General features: G+C 51.0%; 2 long non-coding RNA genes across 2 annotated transcripts; both read right to left on the bottom strand.

The window, feature by feature from the left end:
• Positions 1–407: 407 nt before the first annotated feature.
• LOC142599841 (uncharacterized) lies at positions 408–2,624 on the bottom strand. The gene is made up of 3 exons (XR_012833269.1): positions 2,566–2,624; positions 549–605; positions 408–464 (listed from the first exon to the last, which is right to left on the bottom strand). It is a non-coding gene; the product is annotated as an uncharacterized LOC142599841 (long non-coding RNA).
• A 9,298-nt stretch (positions 2,625–11,922) lies between these two features.
• On the bottom strand, positions 11,923–14,946 carry LOC142599840 (uncharacterized). Its single transcript, XR_012833268.1, has 3 exons — positions 14,544–14,946; positions 13,021–13,111; positions 11,923–12,003 (listed from the first exon to the last, which is right to left on the bottom strand). It is a non-coding gene; the product is annotated as an uncharacterized LOC142599840 (long non-coding RNA).
• Between the last annotated feature and the right edge of the window lie 5,009 nt (positions 14,947–19,955).

Raw genomic sequence — 19,955 nt, 5'->3', positions numbered from 1 at the left:
AACTGGGATGTTCTTGCAGTCGTCTGGACCCTCTTCACCTACAGTAAAAAAAATGACCAAACCAAACAAAACAGTGCCATCAGTCAGCATCGCAATGGTCAACACCGACCTCTCCCACAACACCTCCCTCCTCAGAAGCACCCTGACTTTCCGCTCACCTGCTCGGTCTGGAGATGGACACAGCAGCTGTCCTCGCTTGTGGCACCTAAGACACCAAGAGACACAAAATTACTCCTATGTTTGTGAGAAGTCACCGCTCCCACGATCACCCTTGCCATTCCTCCGGCTCACCTCAAATGTGCATCCAGTTCCAAAGGGGTGGCTGCACGGCGCCTGCAAAACCAGAGGGAAACACTCAAACTGGGTGTCATATAGTGCTTTGCTGTTAGACACTGACAAGTGCCTCACCTTCTCAGGCTGCTTGTCAGCATGCGGCTTCGCCCCTCCGAGGCTCCCTGCGGCACCTGCAAAAAACAAAGCAAGAGGCACGTGCTGAGATGCTGCCAAAAACCACCAACCGCACCGATTCCTACCTCCCCATCCTTTACATCAGATGCTTGCTCACCTGGCCTCCATCATTTTGGGCTGCCATCCTTGTGCCACACCTAGGAAAAATAAAGAACCAATACCTATATCTTAATGAGCAATGCAACACCGGAAAAACAACAGCTATACTTCAGCCCGCTAGTCACTGCTCACCTGGCTGCAGGCACCTCCCATATCCATATACTATGGGGCCAATATCCAGCTTCACACCTTCAAAATAAAAAAAATCTGAATGTAGTCATACAGGCACCAGCCACATCTTCCCTCTGACTCCACTGGCCAACCCACCTTCTTACAGCGGTGTGCTCCCCTCCCGTGCTGCTCTTTGGTGCGCATCTTCCCTCTCTGCATCTGAAAAAACCCCAAATAATGAAACAAGTCAGCCAGATGCTGAACGAGAGCCAAACAATTCCAGACTGGCCATACTGACACACTAACTGTACACTGATATTGCTATTCCACCTAACCATGGACTCAACAACCCTGGGCAGAGCAGCTCCACACCCAAGACACACACATACAGGGACAAAAATTACACTGAACTCAACAACACAACTGAGAGAAAACTCTTAGCGAGAGGGATGCCCAGACCGGAGAGGCTGCCGAGCACGGCAACCTACAGGGTGCGACACCCAGGCGAGGAAGCTCCGTGGCAATGCCAGAAAAGAATGGATGGAGATGGCCCCGTTATAAGAAGGTATGGTCAAAACCAAGATGATGGATGTGGCAAGAAGCCTGTCTTCGAGACCTTAAGAACGTAAGGATGCAGGGAAGAAGCCCCGGTCCCTGAGAAGGGACAGCTGGAAAGCAGAGCTCCCGATGCAGCCTAGGACTAGGCTGCAGAAACAGGACCTGCCGGAAGCTTCCGAGATGCAAGAATGATCCACGCCATAAGCTTGCTAGGCGAACAAAGAAGCACCCAACTGGCGCTACACTGATGAGTGAAGGCATCCGAGAGCCTAGGGATAGCAACCGAGAAGCACGCTTTGCCCCTTGAGCGCAAAAAGGGCATTGAAACCTGAGGAAGGGCTAAGACACACACAAGACACACAACACTGCAAACACAGGCTGGAACTGCCCCGCCCAGTCTAGCATCATGCTGACGAGCAACCCGCTCCCTTCGCCTACCCAAATAGGCCTCCTCCCAGATGGTCCTCTCCCCTGCACTAACCATAAAACGCCTCCCCTGCAACCCCCAAACTTGCCCCCTCCTCAGCCCGCTCCCTCCCCGGCCACGGTCCCTCAACTTAGCTTGCAGAGGGCCGGGGAATCTCGAACCGTCCACGACAAACAACGTGCGCATTGCACGTCGGCTAACTGCGACGTTCTGGCAGTTGCCCAGTGCCTCTTCGTCATCTACAGTAAAAACAAACAAACACCAAAGCAGTGCCGTCAGTCAGCATTGCACCAGCCAACACCAACCTTGTCCACAACACCCCCCCTCCTCAAAATAGCTCTGCCTTTCCACTCACCTGCTCCATCCAGAGACAGACACGGCGGCAGTCCTCGCTCGTGGCACCTAAGACGCCAAGAGACATAATAACTCCTACATTGGTGAGGAGTCACCACTCCCACAATCGCCCTCACCGTTCCTCCAGCTCACCTCAAATGGGCATCTGGTTCCTAAGGTGGCAGCACAGCACCCACAAAACCAGAACGAAATGCTCAAACAAGTTGCTGTATAGTGCTGTGCTATTAGACACTGACAAATGACTCACCTTCTCAGACCGCTCATCGGCACGTGGCTTCTCCCCTCCGCGGCTCCCTACGGCACCTGCAAAAAAACCCAAAACAGCACAAGGCACATGCTGAGACACTGCCCAAAACTGTGGCTTACCCACACCGATTCCTACCTCCCCCTCCTTGACCTTAGCTGCTCGCTCACTTGGCCTCCACCATATTGGGCTGCCATCCTTGTGCCACACCTAGGAAAAATAAACAAAGGATACCTGAATGTTAACCAGCAATGCAACACCTGAAAAATAACTGCTGTACTTCTGCCCGCTAGTCACTGCTCACCTGGCCCAAGTCATCTCCTGTGTCCATATACTATGGGGCCAATATCCAGCTTTGCACCTTCAAAATAAAAAACCCAGAAGTCTTAATGGAGTCATATAGCCACCAGTCACATCCTCCCTCTGACACCACTGGCCGACCAACCTTCTTATGGGGCGCTCCGCTCCCCTGCTGCTCTTTGGTGTGCATCTTGTCTCTGTGCATCTGAAAAAACCCCAAAATAATTAAACACATCACCCAGATGCTGAGTGAGAGCCAAACAACTCCAGAGCTCTTGTTTCCATTTAGGAATACCATCCAAAGCCCAAACTACACACCCCCATTAAAAGACACCCCCAAACAGACAAGCCTTTGACACTTTGGAGGTTCAATCTGCTTTCAGTACCCCTAACTGCCCCTCCCAGGTGACTCCCATCATCTCCACAGCACACTATGGAAATGACGCTCCATGCGGCCTGCTGACAGCTGCTCGACCCAAGGCGACTATGCTACCTTTGCCCGAGCTGTCTGGCCGTATTGACACACTAACTGTACCCTTATTGCTATTCCACCCAACTCTGACTCGACAACCCAGGCAAAGCAGCTCCACACCCAAGACACACACACGGACCAAGACTACACAGAACTCTACAAACATGATTCACAAATGAGAGAAAACTCTCAGCGAGAAAAAGGACTCCCGGACCAGAGAGGCTGCCAAGCAAGGTGACCTACAGGGTGCGACACCCAGGCGAGGAAGCTCTGTGGCAACGCCAGAAAAGAATGGATGGAGATGGCCCGTTTTAAGAAGTTACTGTCAAAACCGAGGTGAGGGATGCAGCAAGAAGCCTCTCTTCAAGACCTAAGAATGTAACAATGCAGGGAAGAAGCCTTGGTCCCTGAAAAGGAATGGTTGGAGAGCAGAGCTCCCCATCAGCCTAGCACTAGGCTGCAAAAAGATGACCCGCCAGAAGCTTCTGAGACGCAAGAACGATCCACGCCGTAAGCTCGCTAGGCGAAAAAAGAAGCGCCCGACTGGCGCGATGCCGATGAGCGAAGGCATCCGAGAGCCTAGGGATGGCAACCGAGAAGCACGCCGTGCCTCTTGAGCGCAAAGAGGGCGTTGAGACCCAAGGAAGGGCTGAGACAAAGAGAACGAGACACACAAACATAACACAGGCTGGAACTGCCTTGCCCGGTCTAGCATCGTGCTGATGAGCGACCGGCTCCCTTTGCCTGCCCAAATGGGACTGCTCCCAGACAGCCCTCTCCTCTACACTAACCTTAAATGCTTCCAAGAACAACAGAACATAACTGCCGTGACCGGTACTACTGCAAGCCTCATCGTTCACTTACCAAAGAAGGTGAAAATAGAAAAAGCTTGTGTGTCAGGACCATGATAAAAGACAGACCCCTGGCTGGAGATTGTTATGAGCACAGGTGATATGCATCCTCTTCATCATGAAATTCCATGGAATACAGTCGCTCGAGCCTGCGCTGGAAATAAGTGCCTAGTCCGTGTCTCTAAGTAACTGTGACATCCAGATGGACAGTGAAGGGATTGATGCAAAAATTAAGTCAGGGAATAAAGAAAGCAGAAGGTACAGGGAAGCAGAGACTTCCAGGTTCAGGAGGGTATACTTTGACCTACCCCATGCTTTGCAAGATAAGACTCTTCTGACTTTCGGCTCCACTTGTGGCCGTGCTGAGGGCCAGACAGCTTACACCACACATCTCAGTATTGTTGTACCTCTGGTCAGCTGCGATGAGATTAAGCTAGAATAGACCTCGGTGGCACCCAAATCCAATGGTAAAACTTATCTGAGAACAAGTGATGAGCCCTCCTCTTTCACAACTGTCCCTCGGTCCCAAAAGTTTAGAAACTCCTTCTCTTCTCCTGAACTCTGAGAAGGAACCCCACTCCTTCCTGACAGCTCTTTCCTTGTATTCGCACCCCCCAACCACCCGTGTCAGCCGCTCCTCGAAGTCTTACCCTGTGTTCTGCAGGCAACTCTTGCCTTCTGTCTTCCTGCAAGCTATGGGCCTGCAAAATCAACAAAGTCCCAATGCTTATAATCTACAAAAAGCCTGTAGGGAGCCAGAAAGGTTCTAGGAACAACGCAGTACTCCATAGGCAATCAGGAAAAGCAGCAAGTCATCCCATCACCTGAAAGACGCTATACCTTACATGCCTGCTGCTTTCTTGAGAAATACTAAAGCCACATAAACAAATACATACAAGATGCTTACCCTAAACCCCACTAGATCATCTCATCATCAGTCCTATTAAGAGAAATACTACTGGCAACTTACATAGCTTACAGGAAAACTGGAGAAAAATCCAAGGTTGCATCTTCTGTAAAGTCAGGAATTCCAGTAAAATGCAACAAACCTAGAAAAAAAAGAAATACATGTTATTAAATGATCTTACAAACCTCTGAATACTCAATACAAAAATACTAACCTGAAAAATCATAAATGAAAAAAACCTCCAAATCTGCATAAAGCATACTTTCTTTTGAATACACTGCTTAACTTTGACTGGTCCCAAGGCTTTTATCTCTGATGCATCTACCCAAAGAACCAAACTGATGCTAAAGCTGCCATTGATGAAAGGACCAGCACAGCACTGATAGCAGAGAAGCCTGAAAACAGATTGAGCTCCCTAGCAGCTGCCTGCAGTTCATATACCCCGGGCCCCACCCACCATCCTTCCCACCATCCCCTGGGAAAGGGGAGGGGCCGACTACCACAAGGCTTAAAAGTGGCTGGAGGAGCAGCAGTAGATTTTCCTACATGTCTTGAGTTTAGGGCATGTTAAGCACCAAATAGAGAAAATAGCTTTTGCCAGAAATGGCAATACCTGCTCTTTTGCTGCAACTCCATTGATTGTATGGGTAATGTGACCGGGTACGTAATTAGTTTTGATTTTTCTGGGCTATATACAGAAAAAGATAAATGGTATACTAAATTGTGTGGGAAAGTAGTTAATTAAATGTGATGACAATATTGTTGTTGAAAATTATGTCTGTTAGTTTGCTGTAAAAACCCCAAAATGCTCTGGGCTTATGCATTGTTTTGAGCGAGACTGCACATACTGCCTAATTTGTACCAGAACTATGTTCTGGATAAGACCGAATGACAAAGCCAGACTAGATCCTGTGAGAATCCCTTCTCAAAAATATATCTGGCTGAAGAGTAAATTATTTACTGGAAGTTGTCAATGAACCTCAATGGTCTCTCCAACTGACTCCCTTAAAACGGAACTAGATGAGTCCCAAAGGAGAGAAAGTGCCTGAAAACCATGGAAAATTAGAAACATGCATCAGAAACTCTACATAAATGCCCTTATGAACAGGCAAGTAGCTAGAACAAAATGTCAGCGATATTAACATGCTATTAACAAAATATTGGCGATAATTAATGTGCTGCTGTAGTATGGACGCTGTTTTTTGGCACGAATCCGAAACGTAACCCCATACCGGCTACCGTGAAGGAAACTGACCCTATCCCATCCAAAACTGGCATGCGCAGAAATGAAATTTTAAAAGTTGCGATATGGGAAATGTGGGAGGAAAATTAAAAATGGGACGGAAAGCTAGATAAATAGAGACTTAAACAGAAAATTTGGAGAGCGATGGAGTAAGGGAAAGACAAGAAAACAATAAAAAAACCCATATGTCAACGTAAAGGTTGTCACAGAAAGAAAACATAATAAGGGATGGCATTAAGCCAGGCAAGAAAAAATTTTAAAATGAGGATATGGTAAAAAATAGATGCTGACAAGGAAATATGATTTAAGAAGCGACAGGGTACGTGACAGCAATAAATTTAAAAATATGGATAGGGAGCTTGATAAAAGCAGATGTGGAATGAAAATGGAAAAAGCGATGGTGTTTAGAACAAATGGGAAAAAATTTAAAAATGAAGACAGTGAACGGATTAAAGTAGACATAGAAAATTTAAAAAGCAAAGGCATTAAGGAAAGACATGAAAAAATAAAATAAGGGTAGGGTGATGGAAACACACAGAGGAAGCAAATGATAAAAGCAGAGGCATTAAGGAAAGAAAAGGAAAAGTTACAGAATAAGACTAGGGAGAAAAATATGGAGAGACGTAGGAAGAAAATTTCAAAAGCGAAGGGGTACAGTACGGAGGAGAAACAAATAAGGCAGAACTGGTTAAAGCAGACATTGAAAAAATTTTAAAAGCGATGAGGTATAGGGCAGACGGGAAAACAAAAAATAGGGACATCACAGCAAATAAACTTAGATGTAGAAAGAAAATTTTAAGTGCGACAGCTTTAAGGAAAGATGAGAATAAAATAACTAAGAAGGGGGGGAAAATAGCACGTGTGCAAAAGTAAAAATCGACGAGGTATGCGACAAAATAATGGACCGAGTATGGGAAACTAAATAAATGGAGACATTGAAAATGTTTAAAGCAACCGTGTAGAGGGCAGACAAGGAGGAATTAAAAAATAGAGATGGGGCGTCAGATAGAGGGAGATGTAGAAATTTTAAAAGCGATAGGCTACAAGAAATGTGAGAAAGAAGAAAAAAGTAGGAATGGGGATGAGAATAGAAGGAAACATGGAAAGAAAATTTAAAAAGTGGTGGGGTATACAGAAGAAAAGGATGAATTAAAATTTAGGGAAAGGGAGATGGATAAAGGGAGTTGTTGAAAGAGAAATTACATAGCAATGGACTACAAGAAACATAGAAAACAATTTAAAATCAAGAAAGGGAGACAGATGTAGAAGGAATTTTAAAAAGCAACTGAGTACAAGAAATAAAACATAGGGATGGGAAGATGCGTAGAGGACAATATGGAAAGAAAATTTAAAAATGGATGGGATACAAGCAACACAGAAATATTAAAAAAGGGACAGGGAGATGAATAGAAGGAAACATAAAACTTTAAAAAGTGACTGGGTACAGAGGGAGGAATAAAAAATAGGGAGAGGGAAACAGACTTGTTAAATCTACCAGATGTGAGTTACCCTAGGTTTGCTTTATAACGGCGCTGGATGCACGGGGAAAATGGCTCCACCGAACGTGCATGCCAGGTGATTACCAATGCACAGGTTATATAGAATCAAAATATACATATTCATCATTTTTCCAAGAAAAGGCAGTCCTATGATAATCATTCCTTGGAATTCACTTCCATATTCTCCTCCCTGTCACGCCTGCTCAGTGATTTGAGTCGGTGGTCCTCAGGGGTCTCTGGTGGTCGGCGGTGGTCGCGCACCCATGTTTGCCGGATGAGCCTCCTCTTCTTGCAGGCGTGCGCAGTATCCTTGCCATGGATGTGCCTGTCTGTAACAACTTACTTCATAAGATTAATATTCCCGGGCCTATTGTCCGCTTGGGTAGGGACTGTACGTGGAACGTAGTGGCATTGTACCTTGCTGTGGTCAGTTAGCTTCATTATCTATTACCTTGGTTAGAAACCCCTTTCCCACAATTATAGGCTTTGAAACAGTTCTAGGCCTTAAGCAGCTTTCTAGTTAACAAAAGTTTTGTTCTAGCTAAGCTTCTATATCTTTTACAGTTCCCTCTGTTTGTTTTCATTGCATCCCTGCAATTATTTATATCTCCAAGCTACTTGCAATTTTGCTACTATACTAGAAAAACAGGTGATACAACATTGAAAAATCACTATTACACATACAATCCCTATGATTGCTAAGGCTGCTACAGCAGGCGCCTTTTTAAGCCACGCAGATAGATCGGGAACCCGAGAAGTTGACCCCGACACGGTATCGGTAAAACCCCGAGATGTATTGTCTTTTTGTACTCGTCGCATTTGAGAACTAATTTCCCAGATTTTATGTACGTCAGTCAATAATTCCCCTGAATGATCTATACACGTGCAATGACTCGCATTTAGCGTTGTGCAAACTCCACCTTGTGATGCTAACATCATATCTAAGGCCGTACAATTTTGTAGGGTAATCGTTGAGAGTTCTGCAACTTCAATTTGCAAGGTGGTTAACCCACGAGCGGTATAGTTTGCTGGTTTTTCAATTTCTCCCGATATGTTTAAAATTGCTTTTTCCAGTTCGCTCCTAAAAATGGTATGAACCATTGGAGAAAAAAATGAAATTCTGAGGGCTTTTCTACTAATGGGTTATTGGTCCTTTTAACACGAGTTAAAAATGTGTGATGCCAGATTGGAACTTCTATAGTTTTAGGGAGAATTCGTAAATCCACAGTTACCGATCCTAGAGCGCAAATTCCTCCCCGACGTGGCGCAAGTGCTTTATAAGCTTTGTCGCTAGATGACCGAAATACTCCCGATGCCTTTGGTCCCCTCTGGGCCCAGCTCGAGCGAGATTTAATATGATTAGTTGTGTTACATTTAGTCCAACTTGCCACAAAAGTGTGGTTAAGACAAAACTGCCGAGTCCGACTCTGGGGGGTAACGTCTCTCTACGCAGAGGATGTTATGATATTCATCTAAAGGAGGAATTTTGATGTTTAATATTTGCTCTTCATATTTAGTAATTATAGAGGTATTTCTCCAAAACTTTTCCCAAACTGAATCCTTTGGAATTGGAATACCAATTAATTCAAATCCACGATCTACAGATTTTGGTAAAGATGCACAAAGCCGACATTGAGTAAAATTCAGATGCTTCGCAAAGGACTTCATTAAAGAAACGTGAGTGTTATTTAACCAAAAAGTTAAACGTCATTTACTTGATCTAGATTTGGTCGTTATTTTGTCAGTATTAGAAATGCCGGCTTGAAAACCCCATGGAAAATCATAATCGTGTGCTACTGGAAAATTCCTAAGCCTATCTTTGATAATGTAATACGTTACAAAAAAGAATGGACTCGTCAGATTCAAATTGAGACAACACCAATCATTGTGTTTACCCTCTGTCATTACCCATAAATGATGGCGGATGCACCAGGTTCCCATTCCTGTTTGCGGCTCGTATGTGTATGTGTGATATGGGTACATATTCCATGTATAACTTCTTAATGGTTCCTTTCCATTCTCAAGATCTTCCGTCACAAATCCAACACAAAATTCTAGAAAAACATCAGGATTAAAAAAAGGATTCCATACAATCTCAGTATCACTATCTACTACAATATTTTCCCCTTTTGTATTCTTAGCTCCCCAAACTTTACAAAAGGTTTGCTCCCAGACACTAGTACTACTATATTGTATTATGGTGCCATTTGTAAGTACATGTGGTGGGTTGACCCTTGCTGGGGACCAGGTGCCCACCAGAGCCACTCTATCACTCGCCTCCTCAGCAAGGCAGGGAGGGGAGAAAGGAAGATGGAGAAAAACAACCCCAAACTCGTGGGTCGAGATAAAGGCAGTTTAATGTAGCTAAAGCAAAAAGCCATGCGCAGAAGCAAAGCAAAAAGCAAAGATTATTCTCTACTTCCCATCAGCAGGCGATGTCCAGCCACTTCCTGGGAAGTAGGGCTTCAGTAAGCGTGCCCCTTACTCTGGAAGACAAACGGTGTAAAAAAAAAAAAAAACAAAACAATGAATGCCCCTGCCCTGTTCCTCCCCTATTCTCAGTTTCTTACTGCTGAGCATGATGTCATATGGTATGGGATATCCCTTTGGTCAGTTTGGGTCAGCTGTCCTACCTCTGTCCCCTCCCAAGATCTTGCCCACCCCCAGCCTGCTGCTGGGGAAAAAGAAATGTTGGAAAGACAGCCTTGATGTGTGCTGGCACTGCTCAGGAGTAGCCAAAACACTGGTGTGTTACCAACAGTTTGCTAGCTACCAATACACAGCACAGCACCGTGAGGGCTGCTGTGGGGAGAATTAACTCCATCTCAGCCAGACCCAATACAGTACATATCTGTATTGCAGGATGAACTTTGTCCGCAAGGTATCGGCAAATACAGCGGCGCGTTGGTTTTCATTCTGTTGGGGAATCTTTATGCACGTGAGTGATGGATTCATGTCTCTTTTCCTTGTACCTTTACAGCATAAAAGGAGGTTAATAACACCATGTAAAGTCCTTGTCATTTGGGCTCAAATCTATTTTTTCCATTTAAAATTCTGTATATACATTTTATCCCCTGGTTGAATATTATGTACCTGAATTTCAGGTGTTATCCCTTGATACCAATAAGCATGATTTTGTAATTGCAAAAAAAAAGAATTTTGCAAATAAAACAAATATTGAGTTACCTGTTCATCTCCATCCAAAAGGCTTGTTTTTGCTGGAATGTAAGTTCCAGGTACTGCTAAAATTCTCCCAAATAAAACTTCTACTGGAGATACACCCACTGGTTGCCTCGGTGTGTTTCTGATGTCCCAGAGTACTACATTTAATGCTTCTGGCCACTTCAAGCCAGTTTGTTTACAGGTTGTAGCAGCAAACAACATCCCCAGAGAGGAACTGACAACTGAGCCCTCACCGCTGCCTCTGGGAGAGGGAAACAACCAGCAACTCTTATCCACAGTGATGACTGTAGCTCTCCTGAAGCAGCAACCTCTTCTTCTGGAGGCGCTTTTGGAGACGCCACTGTTTTCTCCAAACTGATGCTAATGATACCAGCATTTATGGTGCAATAAGGTATCTTTGAGGGCCAGCTTGCTGACATGAAGACAGGGTTGGGCAGAGTCTGTGGCTATGGGGGAGGTGCTGGAGCTGGGAGCAGCTGTGTGGGATAACCAGATCTAGAGCATGTTTGTTGAGGTGAGAGGCAAACAGTGCCTGTTCCAAAGGGGGAAACGACACCTGCCGGCACACACTGGCAAACGCCGCGTATCAGCCGAGTGCCGTGAGACTACAGCTCCATACGTGCCGCGGGAGGCAGCCTTCCGTGCTTCCCGACCCTGCAGGCACACCGTCCCGTCCCCTCGCGCCGACTCACCCGAAAGCCCCGCCGGGCCGGACCCCCCCCCGCCCCTGCAGCCACCTCCGACTCGGACCCCGCCGCCCCCCCGCCCCTCCTCAGGGGTTTCCCCGGGACCCGCCGGTCCATCCCGCTGCCCCACTCACCTTCTCCCTCTGTGCAGCCACCTCCGCTCCTCCCTTGGCTCACAGCAGCCCCTGCACGCTGGCAGCCCCTGACAGGGAGGGGCCGTGGCCAGCAGCCTCACTGCCTGCCCCTGGGGCTCCTCCAGCCCCAACCCACAGCTGGAGCCCAGCAGGAACAGGGGGCCATCGCCTGACCTCCTCCCCTGCCCTCCACCACAGCCCCTCACCCTGTGGAAATGAAGCGCAAACACGGCCTGGAGGGCAAAAGAGACCGCAAGCCTTTATTCGGTCACACGCGGACCCAGTCCCAGGAGCGACTCTACACTGGGGCACGGGGCCTGGCCCTGGGGCACCTTGGCTGTCCTACCCAGAGCCGCGCTCACCGGTCCAGCATGGAATGGACGGTCGGTCCGTCGGGCTCCTGGAGAGCTGGGCTGCCGTGCAGAGGCAGAGGCCGCCGCCAAAACCGAGGAGCCGGCTGCAGGACGCTAGAAGAGAGGAGAAAAGTGGCAGCCAGCTGGATGGGGGCAGGCGGCAGCGAGCGAGAAAGCACGAGGCAGGGAAAGGGATGGCGAGCGAAGGACAGGGCCGGGGAGCCCGACAGAGAGGGAGAAAGAAGCGGCAGGGAGAGAGGAAGAGAAGCAGCGGGGAGAGGGAGAGGCAGCGGGACGGCAACCCACAAACGAGGATGGGGAGCAGGACAGAGAGGCAGAAACAACCCCGGGCGGGCAGCGCCACGGAGAGGGAGGAAAAAAGAATAAGGGCAGGGAGCCGGACCGAGAGGTACGGCGAGGAACGGCGGCACGGGGAGCAGGACAGAGCAACAGAGACCAAAGAAAGGAAGCGGGAGCGTGAGAGAAGCGGGAGCGTGAGAGACCCGGGCTGGGGAGCAGGGCGAGGGACAGATAAAAGGAGAGAGCAACAGAGGGAAAGAGGACCGGGGAGCGGGATGCCGGGGCAGAGTGAGAAAAAGAGGGGCAGCGAGCAGGACAGAGCGGTAGAGGCAGGAGGAGGACAGAGGGAGAGAGAGAGAGACCAAAGAGGGAGACGAGGACTGGGCAGAGGGGAGAGAAAGACAGGGGCGAGGAGCAGAGACACAAAGGTGCCAGGAAAAGGACAGTCAGATGGTGCAAGAAACAGGGTCGGGGAGCAGGACAAAAGCACAAAGAAAAAGGAGAGGCAGAAGGAAGGAAGGATAAAGACGGGACAGGGAACGGGACGTACTCAGTGAAACAGAAGTAGAACAGAGAAGAGGGGACGGGGATGGAGGAATGCAGAGAGAGATGCAGGCTGGTGGTACACAGAGATAGCAAAGGTAAGCAAACACAGCGACAGGCAGGAGGACCTGGTTCTGACGACCCGTCGCTCCCGGTGTCGCTTCCACAGCCTCAAAAAATGCGACACGCCACACGCCACAGGAACGGGAGAGTGAAAGCAAAGGCACGGGAAGCTTTTTCAAAAGAAAAGAAACGCTCTTAGTCATTTGCCTGAGAATCACAGCTTACAGTTACTCCATGTCTTCCGGCCTCACAGGATGAGGCAGAGGGACAGCTGATTCTGTCTCCGCTTCATGTCTGGACAGAGCTTTTCTCATGTCTGTGGCAAAAGGAAAAAAAAAAAAAAAAAGCAAGCTATTATAAGACAACGGTCCTTGCACAAAGCCACATTCAGCAAATTCCCTATTACAATAAGGTCATTTCTAACCCAGAAGATTTCACAGAATCATAGAGTATCTCAAGTCAGAAGGGACCCATCAGGATCACTGAGACCAAGCCCCCGCTCCTCGCAGGACTACCGAAAACTAAGCCGTGCGACTAAGAGCATCGTCCGGACCCTGCTCGAACTCCTGACGGGCTCGGTGGCTGCGACCGCTTCCCTGGGGAGCCTGTTCCGTGACTGACCGCCCTCTCAGTGAAAAAGCCTTTTCCCAACGTCCAGTCTGAACTTCCCCTGATGCAGCTTCGTCCCCTTTCCTCGGGCCCTGTCGCTGGTCCCCCGAGAGAGCGGAGGTCAGCGCCTCCCCCTCCGCCGTCCCCCTCGAGGAAGGCGCAGACTGCGAGGAGGTCACCTCTCAGCCTTCTCGTCTCCAAGCCGAACGAACCAAGCGACCTCAGCCGCTCCCCCGAAGTCTCGCCTCGGAGACCTCTCGCCATCTCGGTCGCCCTCCTCCGCACACGCTCCAAGAGCGTCGTTCTGTGGCACCGCTCTCACCTGGAACCTAACGCTGCACGTAGCTCAGCTGAGCGGAAAGGAAACGACAGGCTAAAGGGACAAAGACGCGATTTAAGGCATCTGCAACGACGGCAGGTGCCTGTCCGTAGCCCCTCTATTTCACAGCGCTCCTGCGTATCAAAGGAAGAGCGCGAGAACAGACAAGATACACAGCCTGGCCGCGTAACCCTTGGGGGAGGACGGCGAAAGGAGAGAAGATCCAGAAAGAGGAAGCGGCTGGTCCTTCACTTTTGGTAACAGAATTAACATCAACATACTTCACCTCCACGTCCCTTCCCTTTGAAATTGAAAACGCCACCCAATTCTCTGCCACTGTTGACCACCGACACTTGTAAATTTCTAGCCAGACACCTCAGAAAAACAAAGTTTCAAGTCCCTGGCTAGGGGAAGAAACCAGGCAAGCGCCGCCATTCCCTCCCCCGATAACGCTAGCAAAAAAAACAGCCGCGGGGGGGGGGGGGGGCGCGAGCGTTCCTCCGAAAGAAAAATCAGGTGAGAAACCGCAATTTTCTTTTCAGCTTGCCTACAAGACAGATGTCTTTGTAGTTGTTTCTGCCACAGATGCTACAAAACGTGTCAACTGCACAAAGAGTAAAGTTTTGCAACTGATCTACGAGTCGGTACCAAAAGCTACCTAAAGCAGTACACAAAGTCCCATTCGTCAACAACTCTCTGACCCTGTTTCATATTCAAAAGAAGAAAAAAAAAAAAAAAGTAATGCCAATCACACAGACAAGCCCGGGAACCCTCAACGTGAGAATCTTTCCGTTCAGCTGGAGGCAGAACAAGTACTTACCACGTGCATCCTCACCTGGCTCTCCCCTGCTAGCAGAGCAGCACGCCAATACCGTCCGGTCCACGCTGCGGTACGCCTAGCCGCTTCTGCGTATTTACCGCCACCCGACTTGATGCTCTCACAAAGAGATCGACGAAAAAGCCACCCTTTCTTTGAAAAAATAAAAACCAGAAACACACCGTAAGGAACGGTAGGCGAACGTATTTCTAAGTCATAACCCACAGTTTGCAATCAATCAGACCGAGGGCAGCTCGGACGATGCGGTACGCTCCTCAAACACCTTTCGCACCCGGAATAACAGACGTACTCCTTTACCACGGGACAAATCCGGCACAGGGACAAATTTCAGGCTGTTTTTGTCACACGACCGTTCTTGCGCACCAGCCAGTGGATTCAGAATTAAGGACGGGACGAGCTAAACGCCCACACAAGCCTCATAGCCATAAGAAACTATTAAAAATAGAAAAAAAACTTCCACGTTTTAGATCGCGTTGCCTTAGGGACCGCCTCCTTCAAAGTCTGCCGGGGGGGGGGGGGGGGGGGGCGCGCACGCACGCGTGCGAGGCGTGGAAATCGGTCACAGAATTCGGTTGCCTAACGGGAGGCGGCCCTTCTCCTCGCAAGGCAAACGTTTCAAAACATCGCGCGCTTTTTTCCGACCTTTCCCTGGGGGTCCACGCGATGCTAAATTAAATATTCTGCAAGTAACCGAGCAGGAGATGGAAAGTAAGCTAAGATGCTCTCTGCCGTACAACGTTTGTTCGAGATTGTCCCCGAGGGAATCGCACAAAGCCCACGATTGCTGAACCGGTACGTCGGAGGCCCTACGGGAAACGGCGCCGACGTTTCGCCGAGCTCTTCTCCTGTCAAGAAGGGGACCTTTTCTACGGTACCCCTACTGGCGTTCTGCCTACTTTCGGCTCGTTCTGGCAGGTCAGCTTCCAGAGAAACCCTGAGATTTCAAACCGCCGAGCAACATTCACGAGTCTTACTCTCTGACTATGGGGAATTTCCGCGAATCAGAACGCTCCTTAGAGCGACACTCCGGGCCTGTGTCACTGCAAACCAAATAGCTAAGCCACGGACCGGGCGTCCGTCGAAAAATTACTTGAAAAGATTGAATTTAAAAGACAAGCACGGTACTCGCTTTTCTGAAATTTCTTCCAGCAGTGCCGTCAATTTAGCGGGCAAACCCAGCTGTCGAAATTCCGCTGCAACGGAGCCAGCGGGAACGTGTCCGTGCCGCTATTCCCTGGCCACAGAGCCTTCCGCTCCACCCGTTACTGGGAACGTACAGAGCGTCGGAAGAACGTACAGAGCGTCGGAAGAACGTACAGAGCGTCGTCTGCAGAGAAGCAGAGTTGAAAGACGGGGACCGGGAGACGGACAGAGAGGGAAGGAGAAAGGAACGGAGGGACGGGCTGCGGGGCAGACAGGGAGGAAGGAAGAGAGAACGAAAGAGGGACAGGGAGCCAGAGAAACCGCGACGGGGAAAGAAAAAGGTACCGACGGGCTAGGGGGCAGAGAGGGGAGGCTTTAGAAAAACAGGGACGGGGAGCAAGACAGAGCGAGAGGGAGAAAGGGCACCGTGGCGACGGGGGACGGGACAGAGAGGCAGGCCTTCAAAATGAGGGGCAGGGAACAGGCTCAAGAGGGACGGAGAAAGAGAGAGACTCACGACGACTCGCTACAGAGCCGAGAAGGAAGACCTCGAACAACGGGCACGAGGAGCCGGACAGAGCGAGCCAGAGAGGGCAGAAATACCGACGGGCTACAGGACCGAGGGGGAGGAACGCAAAACCAGCGGCTGGGGGGCCAGACAGAGAGAGAGGGAGAGAGAGAGAGAGAGAAGGAAACAAGAGCCACGGGCTACAGGGCAGAGAGAGCCAGGACCTAAAAAAAGGTGGGGACAGGCAGCCCGTCAGAGCGAGATGGAAGAAGAACGTACAGGGGAGCAGAAAGCAAAGCAAAAAACCCCACAGCGGGGCGGGAAAGCGAGGGGGGCAGAGGAGGGCCCGCGACGCAGAAGAGAGGCGACGGGGCCCCGCGGAGCCCAGCACTCACCGCAGCTCCGGCTCTGGGCGCTGCCGGGAGAGCTTGCCGGCGCAGACCCTTCTTTCCCCTGCTCTCCGCCTTTCCTTTGCCGTTACTCCGGTCGCTTGGCTGTCCTCCGCCTCAGAGGATACACGGGTGTCTTCTTAGAGCTCCGAGGAGACGAGTCTTCCTAGACGAGCGGCCTCCCTCCCTCGCACACGGCCGCGCCGTGCTTTGGGTTACGCGTACCGACCGACCCTGCGGTGCCCGTTGGCAGCCCGACCTGCCGCGGAGCACGACGAGGGATCTTTCCTCAGCCGGCGAGGCAGGCTCGCTCTTGCCTGCAGCGGGAGGCAGCTGCCGGCCGCAGAGCCTTCCATCTCTTCCTCTTCTTCCCCTTGCTCTGGCCGTTCCAGCTTCCCTTAGGGCAGCTCCCGTCCACGGCCGGTAAGCGCTCCGCCGCCTCTCCCTTTTCGCCGCCACGCCACCAGGAGAGCCAGGCCAGGCACGGACGACCCCCGCGAGCGCGAGGCGGGGGCAGTCAACGGCATCCCCAAAGGAGGAACAGGCAACCGCGTCCTCAGCGCGGCCTGGCAGAGGGAAAGAAAAAGCAGCGGCCGTTACTACCGCGGGTCGGCCCTGGCCGGAGACCCCCCCCCCTCCTTCTGCAGGGGCTTCCGCAGACGCCGCTCCTTCCCCGCGCTGCTGCCGCCGGCACCCCCGTTCAGGAAGAAAGCGGCACAGGCGAGGGCCAGCTTGCCGCCTTGGCGCCAGGGCTTGGGGGCGGCCTGGGGCTGCCGGACAGGCTTCAGGAGAGGTGCTGGAATTGGGAGCTGCTGCACAAGCTGAGCGGGGCCGGGGGAGGCTCAGGGGGAGCTCCGGCGAGTCGGGGAGACGCCCAGCGCCTGCGCCTGGCAGGCTGTCCGCCTTCTTGCCCCCCCCCCTTCCCCCCGTTCAGCTCCCGGGACACTCTCTGGGGCTGCCGCAGCGGGCGGCTGGAACCTTCCCGTCCCGTGCCGTGCCGTCCCGCCACCCCCGGGCTGCCAGCGGGCACGAGAACAGCCTGCACCCGCCGCCGGGGCTCGCTCACCTCACCTCACCGCTGAGCCCGGCCCTCAGCCGCCGCCGGGACCGGCGCCCAGCGTGCCGCCATGCTGCTGCCGCGCACCGCGCATGCGCCGGGCGGCGCCGGCGCGCCGGAGGGGCCAGAGCCGGCGCGTGACCGCCGGGCTGCAGTACCGCACTGCGGCCACCAGCGGGCAGTAGCGAAAGGCGGCGCTGCTGCGCCCCTGGACGGTGCCGGCGCTGCAGTCCGGCGCTTCGGCTCCGGGCAGGCGGCGGCGGCGGCGGCAGCACCAGCGGCAGCGGCAGCTCCCGGCCCGGCGGCACGCGCCCGGGGCAGCAGCGGCGCTGCAGTTCGAGCGCCCGCCGGCACCGCGCCCGTCGGGGGGCAGAGGCGTTTCCTTAGCGGGAAGCAGCAAGGAGCGCCCCGGCGGCGGCGGCGGCGGCGGCGGCAGCGCCCCGCGGGCGCTGCAACGTCGCGATGCCGTTACGGGGGGGGGGGGGCAACGTGAAGCACGGCGGCACGTAGCCGCAGTCCCGCCGTTCGGTGACCGGGCGGCAGGAGCCAGCGCCCCTGCGCGGCGCTCGTGCTGCAGTACCGAAATGTGGCCGCCAGGCGGCAGCACCGAGGGCGGTTTGTTACGCTACTGCGCACGCGCGACATCCGCGCTGTGGTGCCGTGTTCGGCTCCCAGTCGCGAGGCATCACCGCGCCTGCGCTCTGGTGCTCCGGCTGTGCCGCTGGTGGGAGCAGCTGGCAGCCTGCGCGGTGTTGTGGCGGTGAAAGCAGGGCGGTGGAGACGTGTGGTGTTTCCAAGGCAAATGAGCAGACGAGCAGAGAAATCTTAGGTTGCTGTGCTGGCTGAACCCCTTAAATGTATGGTTGTGGTGTTTGCCGCAGTCCTAGGATGTCAGTATTGCTGAGAATCCGAAATGTAGGCCTGGTCCCTGAGGGACAGATAGGTGAACACGGTTAAGTTTCCACATGTGCAGATCAGGACTTGGCATTTCTCTATGGTCTTTGTCCATAGGTTTTGGTTGAGGGGGTCCACTACCCTTTGAGGGCCAGCTGATCATCCTTTGCTTCAACACACTGCTCTGGGGCACGAGAGCCACCCTCATGTTAAAGTGCTGATTACAACCTCGGTGGCTGCAACCGCTGTAAATTGGATCTTCCATCTTGCTCTTCTCAGTGTCTCTCAGTGTTTAAAATAGCAGTATCAGGAACAAAAATGCAACAGACACTTCATCTGCTGTCAACGGACAACTCTCTAACAGCATCGTGAGAGAGACATCTATACACACAATTTGTGAAAAATGTGCCTTCTTCCATCACCGAAGTCTAATTTATGCATATGTGAGGGAGAGGTGACTTTCCTACGTATATATTTACCGGTTTTACTTTACAGTTAAGATCCTTTCTGACACTGTTTATTCCCTGTTCCTTTAAGTCATTGCCGTGTAGCCCCAGCGGCAGCTGAGCACCAGTCACTCACCCCTTCCCCCGTGGCGGGATGGAGAGGAGAGTCGGAAGAAAAAGGTAAAACTCATGGGTTGGGATAGGGACAGTTTACTGGGACAGCAAAGGGAGAGGAAAGTAACAACAACAGTATGTTACAGCAAAATCAAATGTGACCAAGACTATTGCTGCTAAGGGCGACCATCGTATAGTCCTATCCCTGTGTTAGTTAATGTATATCTAAACAATGTACTAACTAAGAAGTGATTGTCAAGAAGTAGAAGCGTAGCTGATAAATTGTTAGTTTGACCAACAAGCTTTGAAGAATCATTGAGGATTGCCAAAGAAGAAGGAAATTAGGGGAAAGGTAATTCCAACGGGGGGAGATTGCGACCATCCACCCCAATTATACCACCTACTCAAAAGATAAAGGCAGAGAAAAGAACTGAGCATGCGTTCTAGTTTGCATACCAGACGAAGAAATCTAAACCACTCATTTAATAGAATAACAATGCATACGTATTAGATGAATATGTTAGTGTTGTATGTATAAATAACCACTGATTTGGAGCTTTGGGGTGCTGTCTTAGGACAGACACCCATATCTGCACAAATATGCAATAAAATACCTCTGCTCTGTGTGTATATTGGTGTGTTGCACACCCAGTAAATGAACCCCCAGTTTTGGGACAACAAGTACTTAAAATATACAAAGCAAGTGATACACAATGCAATTTGCTCACCACCTGGAACTCAAAGTCCAGCCCTTTCCGAGCAGCGGCCCCTCCTCCCCGGCCAGTCCCCTTTATATACTAGGCATGACGTCATACGGTATGGAATACCCCTTTGGCTAGTTAG

This window comes from Balearica regulorum, unplaced genomic scaffold (genome assembly GCF_011004875.1).
Source record: "Balearica regulorum gibbericeps isolate bBalReg1 unplaced genomic scaffold, bBalReg1.pri scaffold_88_arrow_ctg1, whole genome shotgun sequence".
NCBI classification, from domain to species: Eukaryota; Metazoa; Chordata; class Aves; order Gruiformes; family Gruidae; genus Balearica; species Balearica regulorum.
This window is presented reverse-complemented; position numbering and strand designations above follow the sequence as displayed.